At 42.1% G+C, this 12,206-nt stretch overlaps 1 protein-coding gene across 1 annotated transcript in view; it reads left to right on the top strand.

Annotated features, from left to right (window-relative positions):
* The first annotated feature begins 5,214 nt into the window (after window positions 1-5,214).
* TTLL4 (tubulin tyrosine ligase like 4) overlaps window positions 5,215-12,206 on the top strand; it is a 32,628-nt gene continuing 25,636 nt past the window's right edge. The window contains exon 1 of the mRNA XM_040228337.1: window positions 5,215-5,444. The gene's annotated coding sequence lies outside the window, so the exon portion shown is untranslated. The remainder of the gene's footprint in view (window positions 5,445-12,206) is intronic.

Here is a 12,206-nt window from a genome sequence, read left to right as displayed (position 1 = left end):
TTTTCCTAAAAGATAAACGAAGGGGAAATTACCTTGTAAAAGAATTGTTTGCCTTTTCCAAATAATTTGTTAAATACTAGCTTGAACTATCTTGCTTATCCGATACATAAACAATTTAATGTAGAGAAGTCACATTTACATCAAAACTTTCTAGGCTTTGTATTGTATCAAACAATAATCAGTTTAGAGGAAGCATAATAAGAAAATATGTTCCCATCCCTGTGAGTTTACAATCTAGAGGATTAGAAATATGTAAACAGTTTTACACCCAGCAGTTATCACAGTGCTGAGGGGATTTGGAGTGAAGTCTGAGTGGTGCCTGGGATTTAGAGAATGTCTGGAAGGCTTGAGGATTTGTGCTTCTTTTACATGCATACATGAAGGAAATGGCAACCCACTCCAATATTCTTACCTGGAGAATCCCATGGACAGAGGAGCCTTGTGGGCTACGTCAATAGGGTCACAAAGAGTCCGACAGGACTGAAGCGACTGAGCATACGTGCATACAAGGGTGTATGTATTTTAACTTTTGGGGAGGGAAGAAGGAGCTTAAAGTTTTCAAACACAAAAAAGTAGAATGGCAGGTGAAACACCCATGTCCTGATCTCACAAATTCAGCCGCCATCAACATTTTGTCACACTAGTTCTACCTGTTCCATTTTAAATTTTGTTACTGCTATCTGTTGTTGTTGGGTCGCTGAGTCGTGTCTGATTCTTTGTGACCCCATGAACTGTAGCACACCAGGCTTCCCTGTCCTTCACTATCTCCCAGAGTTTGCTCAAATTCATGTGTATTGAGTTGGTGATACCATCTGACCATCTCATCCTTTGTCACCCCCTTCCTCTCCTGCCCTCAATCTTTCCCAGCATCAGGACCTTTTCCAGCGAGTCAGCTCGTCACATCAGGTAGCCAAAGTATTGGAGTTTCACCTTCAACATCAGTCCTTCCAGTGAATATTCAGGGTTGATTTCCTTTAGGATTGACTGGTTTGATCTCTTTGCTGTCCAAGGGACTCTCAAGAGTCTTCTCCAGCACCACAATTAAAAAATATCAATTCTTTGCTTCTCAGACTTCTTTATTGTTATTGCTATAGTTTTAAATTATTTTTTGGAAATAATAAGGACAGTGTGAAGAATTCCCATACACCCTTCACCCAGATTCACGAAATTGCCACAATTGGTTTTATCATATTTTTCTGAAGCATATGAGGCTAAGCTGTAAATACCATGCTTCTTTACTGTTAGAAAACTTGCCTTTGGGGGACTTCCCTGGCATCCCAGTGGTTAAGACTGCAGTGCCAGTGCAGGGAGCACAGGTTTGATCCCTGGTTGGGGAACTTCCCTGCATGCCGTGCAGTGCAGCCTCCCAAGACTTGTATTTCTTAAGATCAAGGGTATTTACTTATATAATCACAGTATAAGAAATTCAGCATTGATATAATACTATTTAACCTACAGCCATCATATCCCAGTTGTTCCAATAATGTTCTTTATACCAGTTTTTCTCCTGGTCTAGGTTCCAATCTAAGATCATGCTTTGTGTTTGGTTATGAGATCTCTTTTGCCTCAAATCTAGAACCATTCCTCATTCCTTCCTTAATTTTATGATCATGATTGATATTTTGAGTATGTCTGATATTTCTCTGTGGTTTGTGTAAATCTGATGTTTGGGTGTATCTGATTTTGTGTGTGTGTGATTTGATGCTGGTTATACATTTTTGGTAGAAACACTATGTAAGTGATGATGTGTCCTCTTAGTACATTGTATCTGGAGGCTGATGATATAACATTTCCATTATTGGTGAAGTTACACCTATGATTTGGTTAAGGTGGACTAGGCAAATTTATATTGCTAGTTTTTTGGGGTTTTTTTAGGATTATATATAAAGACTTTATATTTTAGAACAGTTTTAGATTTATAGAAAAATTGAGCAGATAATACAAAGAGTTCATATATTATACCTTGCCTCTATCTATACATAATTTCCCCTATTAGCATCTTACATTATTTTGATATATTTGTTACAATTAGTGGAATCAACATTGATACACAGTCGACCCTTGAAAAACTTAGGGCTTGTGGGGGCTGTTACCCCCACACAGTTGAAAATCTGAGTATAACTTTATAGTCAGCCCTCCATACCTGAGGGTTCAACCAACTGTGTATTATGTAGTACTGTAGTATGTATTTACTGAGAAAGATTCACGAATAAGTGAATTCATGTGGTTCAAACATTGTTTAAGGGTGAACTGTATTATCAACTAAAACCTGCATTTTATTCAGAGTTCCTTAATTGTTACCCAGTGTCCTTTTTCTGTTCCAGGATCTCATTACACATCATTTAGTTGTTTCCCTGGGCTCCTCTGGCTATAAGAGTTTCTTTAGAAATATCTAGTTTTTGATAACCTTGACAATTTTGAGAAGTACTGGTCATGCATTTTGCAGGATGCTCCTCTATTGGAATTTGCCTGATGTTTCTCACAACTGGACTGGAGTTACGAGTTTTGGGGAGGAAAATCACAAAAGCAAAATGCCATTTTCATCATCTATCAAGGGCATATACTATCTACATGCTGTTGACCTTGATCACCTGGCTGAAGTGATGTTTGTCAGATTTTTCTACTGTTACTACCTTTGCCTTACGCTACCCCCTATCCATACTGTACTCTTTGGAAAGAAGTCACTCTGCACAGCCCAAACTTAAGGAAGGTGGGTTATGCTTCCCCACTTTTAGGGCTAAATATCTACATTTTTTTCTTTTAAGTTTTCTGCATAGGAGATTTGGCTCTTTATCACATTTGTGAACACATTCAATCATTTAGTTATTTTTAAATTTTATTTATTTTTGGCTTCATTGGTTCTTCATTGCTGCATGCAAACTTTCTCTAGTTGCAGTGAGTGAGTTTCTCATTGCAGTGGCTTCTCTTGTTGCAGGGCATGGGCTCTAGAGCACATGGGCTCAGCAGTTGTGGCACAAGGCCTTGGTTGCTCCGTGGCATGTGGGATCTTCCTGGACCAAGGATGAAACCCATGTCTCCTGCATTGGTAGGCAGATTCTTTACCACTGAGCCACCAGGGGAGTCCTCAACCATTTATTTATACCAGTGACTCATGGATATTTGTTTCATGCTTTGGGTTATAAAAGCACTGTTCCTTTAATTTTATTGCTCAAATTGTTCCAACTTGGGTCATTGGGAGTTCTTTCAGTTAGCTCCTGTTACATCTTCCCACCAGTCTGTTGTTTTGGTAACTCTCTGGCACTACCAGGTGCTTCCAGCTCATTTTGTGTATTTCCTGCCCTCGTCCTAGAATCAGCCATTTCTTGGAGGAGCCCTGGTTCCTGGTGTGCTTAATCGCTCAGTCATGTCCAACTCATTGAGACCTTATGGACTGTAGCCCGCCAGGCTCCTCTGTCAATGGGATTTTCCAGGCCATAATACTGGAGTAGCTTGCCATTATCTTCTCCAGGGACTCTTCCCAACCCAGGGATTGAACCCAGGTCTCCCATATTGCAGGTGGATTCTTTACCACTAGGGAAGCCCTGGTGGTTCCTGGTAATGAAGTGATATTAGAAACTAAGACCTGGGTGTTAGGTGTGCTCATTTCTACTCCAGTGTGTGCTGTAGTATTTTAAAGCACACACACACACACACACACACACACGCAACTCCTTGGCATCATGACGTTTAATACCTTAAAGTATCTGGTAAAAAATAAGGATATCTTCTTAAATAATGTCACAATATCCATCCTGTGGCTGCCAACACATATCACAAATTTGGTGACTTAAAACAACAAATTCTCTGATGGTTCTAGAAGCCGGAATTCTGAAATCAGCCTGTCTGAAGAACCCCATTTCCTCAGAAGATTCTAAGGAAGAATCCGTTCTTGTCTCTTCCACCTTCTGGTGCCCCCAGGCATTCTACTTTGCTCTGATTGCTACCTTCTTGGTCACAAGTTGCCTCTTCCTTTTTTCTGTGTCTTCTCTGTGTCTCTCCCATCTCTTTCTGCCTCACTAGGGATTCTTCTTATTGGATTTAGAGCCCATTCAGATAATCCAGGAAAATTCCTTAATCCTTTCAAGATCATCTCAAAATCAATCACATATTTTGCCAAATAAGGTAATATTTACAGGTTCCTGGAATTAAGGATATATTGGGGGGAGGTTGTCACCATTCAGTAAACTAAAAAAACTTAATAATGATTTCTTAACGTTATCTATGTTCTTAATGCCCCCTGTCTATATTCAGATTTCTCTATTGTCTCAGACAATTGCAGTTGGCTTATTTGAATCAGTATCTAAACAAGGTCCACTCATTGATGTGATTATGTCTCTTAAGTATCTTACAACATAGGAAACCTCACTCATTTTGTATACTCTGAATTTGTTGAAGAAATGAGGTCATTCCTCTATACATTGGCCTACATTCTGGATTTGTCAGACTTCTTGTGACAATGTTTCTCTTTATTTCCTATAAACTGGAAGTTGGAGCTAAAAGCTTGATTAGATTCAGATTCAACTGATTTTTAGACAAAAATATACTACTTCCTAGTGTTACTGTGTAGTTCAAATTGCATCACATCATGAGATATAATTTATAGCTGATCAATGCCTGTTGCCTGAATCAATTATTTATTAAGCATCTTTGCTGTGGCTCAGATTGCTTTCCTTAAATTAGTTTCATCTCTTATTGTTCCTATTATTTCTGTAGCAGACTATTTAGAAAAGCTCTTTTCGCCCTCCAGTTCTTTTGAGATCTCTGAATTCGTTAGAACCAGGGATATCTGAGTCTGAGGAGGGCACTATCTATCTTGCCTGGGGAGATAATTAATAGAGTCAGTGTTTGCTAATGTTCACACTTGAAGCTCAGAAAGCAGGTGATTTTAATTGGAGCCTACTGCTTGGGTTGGGGTTAGGGGAAGGTAGGTAGAGCGAAGCATAGCGAATCTGGCGATCTCTTCTTTCCTGGGGTCAAACTCAAAGGCTTTTAATTGGAAAGTACTACAAGGAAATTATTTAATGAAGTCTGAGTTCTTGGCACGGCCAAAGAAACAGTCCATAGGGGTTAGGTAGAATCAAAGTAGAGAGGGTCCTGGAGTGCCGGAACGTAGCCTTTCAGGGTTTTAACCTCGAGACTACATCTCCCAGAATGCCGCTCTGCGAGTCCCACCCGCGTTGAAGCGGGTGCGCTTGCGCGAGCCCTGTGACCACCGCCTTTCCAAGCTCCATAAGCCCCGAGATTCCGCGCGCCTGCTTCCCTCCCGCTGGGATCGCCCCTTCAGGCCCTCGGTGCGTCCGCTGGGGGCGCGCGCAGTGCGTGTCTGGTGGCAGCGTGGCCGTGCGTGGTTGCTAGGGGCGCCTGAGGCCGCCAGCTAGCCCGCAGGCCGAGGGAGGAAGCAGCGCGGAGCCGGCGCCCAGCCGCGGCGAAGCTGAGTCCGCTGGGTGAGTGTGGCCGCGGAGCCGGGGCAACGACCCTCTGCCGGCTCGAATCTCCCGCCCCTTCTGCCCTGGGCCTTTTGACGCGGCCTCCAGCCCTCTGGCCGCTCCGGTCCAGCCCTACTTCCTGCCGGCCACCTCTCCATCACCTGGGAAGAGAGGGATCCGCGGCCTCCTACCCTGCCAGGCCTTCGCGCCTCCTCGGAACCCCTCTGCACCCTTTCTTGCCCCCTTTCCCGCCGCGCCCAGTGAACTTAGTCGCCGCTCCTCTGGTTCCCCGAATCCTGCAGCATATTTTCACCCTAGGCCTCCGAGCTTCCTTTCCCGCCCCGCTGTAGTTTAAATTCCCCTCGCTTTAGTGTGAGCCCAAGCTCCTCTCAGGCCTCACGGCTGAATTTAACATGAACACCCCGCTTTTAACTTCCCCATCTTCACTGTCTGTAGAGAAATACTTTCCTTAACTGTAGAGAATTTAACTCTTCATGTGTTCATCAATCCATTACTTCCTTTAATCATTCAACAATTTTTAATAAGCATCGACAAATACTTAGTGAGCCAGGGCATTATGGAAGGCACTGGGGGATACAGGCGTGCACATGGCAGGCGTGTTTGCACAGAGTTTAGGGGAAATTTTAAGCAGTAAACAGCATTTGTCATATTGTGTGGTGTGTTCTAATGGAACATTAGAAAAATATTTAACCCAAATTTATTTGGAAAACTCTTATTATCTTCACATTTCCATTCTGCATCTAGGAAACGTTTTAATCCTTCCTTCCTTGGGGAGTTACTCCTACCTACTCAGATACTCCAGATTCCATCTTCCTTAACTTAATTACCTGTTGATTTAGGCAGTCAACAAGTAGCAGGGGAACCCTTTGGGAAAGTGTTCTATCTCTAGTTATTTGCAATAAATACTGAGGTACTGTTTGTATGAAAACCACCACCCCCCTTAGTTCCCCAAAGTTACCAGCTCTTTATTGATTGGACTGAATGAAGCATTGAAAAATCATCAAATGTTTTCTGGGAATAAAGAGGTGAGAGGACCTTCCAGATACAAAGTAGCTTTAGTAAAGATACAGCAAGGCCTGAAAAGAGAACTGCAAACAGTCTGACAGACCTGAGCTGGGTTTGGAGGGAACTTTCCTGCTCAATTCTATCCCACTCTTTGCTGCCCGGTGGACTGTAGCCTGCCAGGCTCCTCTGTCCGTGGGATTTTCCAGGCAAGAATACCAGAGTGGGTTGCCATTGATTTCTTCAGGGAATCTTTCTGACCAGAAATCAAACTCGAGCCCCGTTGCAGTGGAAGCTCAGTCTTAAGCACTGGAAAACAAGTGAAGCCCCACATGCAGTTTTAGAAGAATCAATTTCCAGATCCTTAGTTTCCAAATGAACTCTTCTAAAACTGACCTTACAAAAAAAGGGATGAGAGTGTCATATCTCTTAGGCTTCCAAATATTACTGTAGTGTGTTATTCTGTGTATAAAAACTTCAGGTTGGGGGCAGTCCCAAGATGGTGGAGGAATAGGACAGGGAGACCACTTTCTCTCCCACAAATTCATGGAAAGATCATTTGAATGCTGAGCAACTTCCACAAAACAACTTCTGAATACTGGCGGAGGACACCAGGCACCCAGAAAGGCAGCCCATTCTCTTCGAAAGGAGGTAGGACAAAGTATAAAACACAAAAAGAGAGACAAAAGAGTTAGGGATGGAGACCTGTCCTGGAAAGGGAGTCGTGAGGGAGGAGAAGTTTCCAAACATCAGGAAACCCTCTCATTGGCGGGTCTGTGGGCAGTTTTAGAATCTCAGAGCTCGACATAACCGGGAGGAAAAAAAAAAAAACAAACCACAGAATAGGCGCCTAACTGCAACTCCCAGCGGAGAGGTAGCCTAGTCGTAGGCACACATCCGACACCAGCCACCGGGGGGGCTGGACAGGGAGGCTTGGGCTGCATGCTTTACGGTAAGGACTGGGCCAGAATGCCCTGAGGGCAATCTGAGGAAGCTATCGTGAGATAGCAACACAAACCGAGGGATAGCCAGAGAGGGGAAAAAAAAGAACTTTACCGTGAAAGGCTCTAACCTAACCCAACCTGCACCCTGGCCGGCTCATAGAACAAAGGATTGAGCAAATACCAAAGGAGAACTAGCTGGCTGCATACAGGCTCCTTCCCCCAGCAGAGGCAGAGAGGCAGGTGTGTGACAGCCAGAGCCAGAAGGCAAGGGGCAATCTTGGCCCCAGAGACTGGCATCCTCCACCAAACTGTGAGCAGGCTCCCAGTTGCTAACCACGTCTTCCTGGGATCCTGGATGGTTGACATCTGCCAGGAGGGTCGCAGCCTGAGATCATCTCCCCAGAGGAGACATGGCACACCTGAGACGGTGCTCTTGCTATGCACCTGGGAAACGGAGCGGCTGGACTAGGGAGGTGATTAAGACACATGGCCCAGCTGGGACAGTGTGCTCGCCAATCACCTGGTCACCTGAGCTGCTCCGACCTGGGAAGGGCACAAGATGCACGCCCAACTGAGTCTGTGCCCTTGCGCAGTAGCCAAGAACCTGAACCTGAGCAGCTTAGACCTGGGAAGTGTACGAAACGCAGGGCCCACTTTGGACAGTACCCCTGCAGAGCAACCTGGTGCCTGAGCAGTGTAGACCTGGAAAGCACATGCTGCAGTGAGCTGGGGCAAACCCAGTGTGGTCCATACACTGCGAGCACTCCCCACACATGCCAGTGATATTTGTTTGCAGTGTTCCTCCCTCCCCACAATACAACTGAACAAATGAGCCTAAATAAGTGACCACCTTTGCCCCTTTGTGTCAGAGCAGAAATTAGACACTGAAGAGACTTGCAAAAAGAGGAAGCCAAAATAAACAAGGAAACCATTCTGAAAGTGACAGGTGCAACAGATTAAAACCCTTTAGTTAACATTGACTAAGCATTGGAAGGGGCCAATTAGATCTCGAGAACAAGTACAAGCTGGAACAAGACACTATCTGAAACTGAACTGACCCCACACTGCCCACAACAGCTCCAGAGAAATTCCTAGATATATTTTTACTATTACCACTTTTTTGGTTTTAAATTCTCTATTACTCCTTTAATTTTCATTTTTATAACTTACTATTACCTTGCAAAAAAAGACTGTATTTTAAAGCAAATTTCATATATATATTTTATCATTTTTGTGATTGATTTTGTTTTTGTATTTTTAACATTGTATTTTTGAGAGTCTAACCTCTACTCTAGATTTTTAATCTTTGCTTTTTGATATTTGTTATCAATTTTGTACCTTTAAGAATCTAATCTTCAGTATCTTTTTTCACTTAGGGGTATGATTACTGGTTTGATTGCTCTCTCCCCTTTGGACTCTCCCTTTTTTCCCCAGGTCACCTCTATCTCCTCCCTCCCCCTTCCCTTCTCTGCTTAACTCTGAATCTCTCTGGGTGTTCTGGGCTGTGGAGAACACTTAGGGAACTGATTACTGGCTAGATTGGTCTTTCCCCTTTTGACTCCCCCCTCTTCTCCACCTGATCACCTCTATCTCCCTCCTCCCTTTTCTCTTTGCAACTCCGTGAACCTCTCTGGGTGTTCCAGACTGTGGAGAATGCATAGGGAATTGATTACTGGCTAGATTGCTCTCTTCCGTTTTGACTCCCCCTCTTTTCCTGGTAACCTCTATCTCCCTCCTCCCTCTTCTCCATGTAACTTTGTGAACCCCTCTGGGTGTTGCTCACTTTGGAGAATCTTTTCACCATTAACCTAGATGTTTTATCATTTGTGCTGTATGGATGGAGAAGTCTTGAGGCTACTGTAAGACTGAAAGCCAGAGGCAGGAGGCTTAACTCCAAAACTTGAGAACACCAGAGAACTCCTGATTCCAGGGAACATTAATAGACAAGAGCTTATCCAAAAGCCTCCATACCTACACTGAAACTAAGCTCCACCTAAGAGCCAACAAGTTCCAGAGCAAGACATACCATGCTAATTCTCCAGCAATGCAGAACACAGCTCTGAGCGTTAAAATACAGGCTGCCCAAAGCCATGCCAAACCCATAGACACCCCAAAACTTACTACTGGACACTATTGCACTCCAGAGAGAAGAGATCCAGTTCACCCACCAGAACACAGACGCAAGCTCCTCTAACAGTCAGGAAACCTTGACAAGCCACTAGACCAACCTCACCCACAGGGAGCAAGCTCCACAAAACAGAGGAATCACAAACTTACAGCCTACAGAAAGGCCAACCCAAATACAGCAATCTAAACAAAATATAAAGGCAGAGAAATATTCAGCAGGTAAAGGAACATGATAAATGCCCACCAAACCAAATACAAGAGTAAGAGACAGGGAGTCTACCAGAAAAAGAATTCAGAATAATAATAGTAGAGATGATCTTAAATCTTGAAAACAAAATGAAATTACAGATAAATAGACTAGAGACAAGGATTAAGAACATGCAAGAAATGTTTAACAAGGACCTAGAAGAAATAAAAAAAAGTCAATCAGTTATGAATAATGCAATAACTGAGATCAAAAGCACTCTGGAGGGAGTCAACAGTAGAATAACTGAGGCAGAAGACAGGATAAGTGAGGTGAAAGATTGAATGGTGGAATTAAGTGAAGCAGAGAGGGGAAAAAAAAAGAAAAGAGGACAACCTCAGAGACCTTTGGGACAATGTTAAACACCCTAACGTTCAAATCATAGGCATCCCAGAAGAAGACAAAAAGAAAGGGCATGAGAAAATACTTGAGAAGATAATAATTGAAAACTTCCCTAAAATGGGGAAGGAAATAGCCACTCAAGTTCAAGAAACCCAGAGAGTCCAAATCAGGATAAACCCAAGGTGAAACACCCCAAGACACAAATTAATCAAATTAACAAAGTTCAAACACAAAGAGCAAATATTAAAAGCAGCAAGGGAAAAGCAACAAGTAACACACAAGGGGATCCCCCGTAGGGATTACAGCTTATCTTTCAATAGAAACTCTTTAGGCCAGAAGGGAATGGCAGGACATACTTAAAGTGATGAAAGAAAATAACCTACAGCCCAGATTACTGTACCCATCAAGGATCTCATTCAAATATGGAGGAGAAATGACAAGCTTTACAGACAAGCAAAAGATGAGAGAATTCAGCACCACCAAACCAGCTCTTCAACAAATGTTAAAGGATCTTCTCTAGACAGGAAACACAGGTTTATAAACTTGAATGCAAAACAACAAAGTAAATGGCAACAGGATCATACTTATCAATAATTGCCTTAAATGTAAATGGGTTGAATGCCCCAACCAAAAGACAAAGACTGGCTGAATGGATAAAAAAACAAGACAAATCTAAACCTATGGGATTCAGTAAAAGCAGTGCTCAGGGGAACGTTCATAGCAATACAAGCTTACCTCAAGAAACAAGAGAAAAATAACCTAACGTTATTCCTAAAGCAACTAGAAAAAGAAATGAAGAACCCCAGGGTTGTTAGAAGGAAAGAAATCATTAAAATTAGGGCAGAAATAAATGAAAAATAAATGAGACTATAGCAAAAGTCAACAAAGCTAAAAGCTGGTTCTTTGAGAAGATAAATAGACAAACCATTAACCAAGGAGAAGAATCAAATCAACAAAATTAGAAATGAAAATGCAGAAATCACAACAGACAACATAGAAATACAAAGGATCATAAGAGACTACTATCAGCAACTATATGACAATAAAATGGACAACCTGGAAGAAATGGATGAATTCTTAGAAAAGTGTAAGCTTCCAAAACTGTACCAGGAAGAAATAGAAAATCTTAACAAACCCAACAGAAGCATGGAAATCAAAACTGTAATAAAAAATCTTGAACAAACAAAAGCCCAGGACCAGATGGCTTCACAGGTGAATTCTACAAAAATTTAGAGAAGAGCTAACATCTATGCTACTCAAACTCTTCCAGAAAATTGCAGAGGAAGGTAAACTGCCAAACTCATTCTATGACGCCACCCTCACCCTAATACCAAAACCAGACAAAGATGCCACAAACAAAGAAAACTACAGACCAGTATTACCGATGAACATAGATGCATAAATCCTCAACAAAATTTTAGCAAACAGAATCCAACAACATATTAAAAAGGTGATACATTCGTGACCAAATGGGCTTTATCCCAGGGATGCAAGATTTCTTCAGTATTTGCAAATCAGTGTGATACACCACATTAACAAATTGAAAGATAAAGACCATATGATTATCTCAATAGATGCAAAGAAAGCCTTTGACAGAATTCAACATATTTATGATAACCCTCCAGAAAGCAGGCATAGAACAAACCTCAACATAATAAAAGCCATATATGATAAACCCACAGCAAACATTATCCTCAATGGTGAAAAATTGAAAGCATTTCCCCTAAAGTCAGGAACAAGACAAGGGTGCCCACTCTCACCACTACTATTCAACATAGTTTTGGAAGGTTTAGTCACAGCAATCAGAGAAGAAAAAGAAAGAAAAGGAATCCAGATTGGAAAAGAAGTAAAACTCTCACTGTTTGCAAATGACATGATCCTCTACATAGAAAACCCTAAAGACATCACCAGAAAATTACTAGAACTAACCAATGAATATAGTAAATTTGCAGGATATAAAACTAACAGACAGAAATCCCTTGCATTTCTATACACTAACAATGAGAGAGTAATTAAGGAAACAATTCCATTCACCATTGCTATGAAAAGAATAAAATACTTAGAAATCAGTTCAGTCGCTCAGTCATGTCCGACTCTTTG

Source organism: Oryx dammah, unplaced genomic scaffold (genome assembly GCF_014754425.2).
Source record: "Oryx dammah isolate SB20612 unplaced genomic scaffold, SCBI_Odam_1.1 HiC_scaffold_27, whole genome shotgun sequence".
Taxonomy (NCBI): domain Eukaryota; kingdom Metazoa; phylum Chordata; class Mammalia; order Artiodactyla; family Bovidae; genus Oryx; species Oryx dammah.
Note: the sequence above shows the minus strand (reverse complement) of the source record. Positions and strands in the feature narration are given on the sequence as shown.